This window comes from Staurois parvus, unplaced genomic scaffold (genome assembly GCF_062004578.1).
Source record: "Staurois parvus isolate SC_StPar_1 unplaced genomic scaffold, SC_StPar_1.0 ptg000147l, whole genome shotgun sequence".
Classification (NCBI taxonomy): domain Eukaryota; kingdom Metazoa; phylum Chordata; class Amphibia; order Anura; family Ranidae; genus Staurois; species Staurois parvus.
Genome location: NW_028317943.1, coordinates 5,657,056 through 5,659,099, shown reverse-complemented (window position 1 = coordinate 5,659,099; position 2,044 = coordinate 5,657,056). Strand labels below are relative to the sequence as shown.

General features: G+C 37.9%; 1 non-coding gene across 1 annotated transcript; it reads right to left on the bottom strand.

Moving 5' to 3' along the window:
* Positions 1-1,006: 1,006 nt before the first annotated feature.
* Positions 1,007-1,113, bottom strand: LOC149464723 (U6 spliceosomal RNA). Its single transcript, XR_016312312.1, has one exon. It is a non-coding gene; the product is annotated as a U6 spliceosomal RNA (small nuclear RNA).
* Positions 1,114-2,044: the final 931 nt, after the last annotated feature.

Here is a 2,044-nt window from a genome sequence, read left to right as displayed (position 1 = left end):
CCAACATTATATAGAGTATTAGTATAGGGTACAGCACGGCACAGTCTAAGGCACACAATTCACACACAAAGGTCTCAAAACATAGTCAGGAAATTGTCTGAGATCCTAAAAATCAAAGGCTGGAAAGTTTACGGTTCTGATAAGTTGCAAAAAAAGGTACATAAAAAAAAGTAAAATGAAAAAAGTTGTTTTATTGAGTTAATATATTGTTACCTTGTAACTGTTGTTTGCTTTGCAGAAACATCAATGAGCTGCAGCACTGATCTGTTTATTCTCACAGCAACAAGGTGTTGCTCTCAGAATATATACAGTAGGTCAGTGCTTGCAGCGCTGCGGAAGGAGGTTTCTCATCCATGGTTAAAAAGAGAACTTGTATGCCCAAGCATGAGGGACCTGGGGTGGTCAGTGGGCAGATTGCTCCTATGCTTTGGCATATTTTCATTTTTTTGGCACAGATTTCAATTTAAAAAGAAGAATATATGCCCAATGGAAGGTGAATGGAGGAATCTGTTAGGTTCTTTTTTTCACTCAGCCCACGTGCTGAATGAAAAACGAACATTACTTGTATGCCCAACATTAGAGATGGGTGGATGCAGGGTGTAGGTTTTTCTGTCAGAGATTTCTTTATCCACATCAATTGATGTGAATGGAGGACTCTGTTAGGTTTTTCTTTTTTTTCGTTCAGGCCATGGGCTGCATGAAAAAGAACATTACATGTATGCCCAACAAGGACCAGCAACGTACTGGTATATTGCTGTACTTGAGTGGTTATACCGGGATGATGCCCATCATCAGTAAAAAAAATCAAATAATTAAAAAAAAAAAATTAAAGAGCGCCCCATGCTCGTTTGCAAATGCGAACACACGCATCAGTCCAGCATTGGTATGTTAACAGTGATCACACCACACATGAGGTATTACCGCAAACGTCAGATCAAGGGCAGTAATTCTAGTACCAGACCTCCTGTGTAAATCTAAAGTGGAAACCCGTAAAGGCTTTTTTTTTTTAAATATGGAATGCTTCACGAATTTGCGTATCATCCTTGCGCAGGGGCCATTCTAATCTTCTCAGTATCGTTCCAATTTTAGTATATGTGCTGCCGAAACAAGCACAACCTGTAAAGGCTTTTAAAGCATCACTATGGATAATAAAAATTTACGTAGTTTGGTATCTATTTACTCGGCGTAACATCTTTTACATTTTACCAAACAACTAGGTATTACATAGTATTTTTGTGCATTACAATTCAAAAAAGTGTATTTTTTTTAAAAAAAGTAATTTTTCCAAAACAATTGTGTTAAAGAAACCTCTGTGCATATACCATGTGACATAAAAAAATTGCAACACCCACCACTTTATTCTCCAGGGCCTCTGCTTTTAAAATATATGTTTGCGGGTTCAAAGCAATTTTCTAGCAAAAAACACTGATTTTTTTTTGGGTCTTCAAGTGGTTACAAAAGTGGGTGACCTGTGGCAGAAGTTTCTAATGTTGGGCATAAAATGCTATTTCAGTTCAAACACCCTCCAATTGACCCCCTTTTGGAAAGTAGATGCCCCATGATATTTGTTGAGAGGCATGTTGAGTGCATGGAAGATTTTATTTTTCACCACAAATGTTTGCGTAAAAGGAAAAAAAAAATAATTTTCCAAAGTTGTTAATTTAATGAGATTTCTCACATTTGCCATGGGTATATCTGGAATTACACCCTAAAACACATTTTTCTACTCCAGAGTATGGGGATACCACATGTGAGTGACTTTTTGGCAGCCCAGCCACGCGTGGGGGCCGAAAACCAGTGACCAGCTTCAGGCTTTGAAAGGCTGTAATTTTCTCACGACCTTTCCTCACTACCTATTACAGTTTTTGAGGCCTTGAAATTCCAGAATAGTCCAATATCCCTTCAAATAACACCTTTTTGGAAAGTAGACATCCCAAGGTATTTGCTGTGAGGCATGTTGAGTTCCTGGAAGATTTTATTTTTTGCCACAAGTTTTTGGAAAATTGGAGAAACCTTGGAGTATCTACTTTCCAAAAAGGGGTAA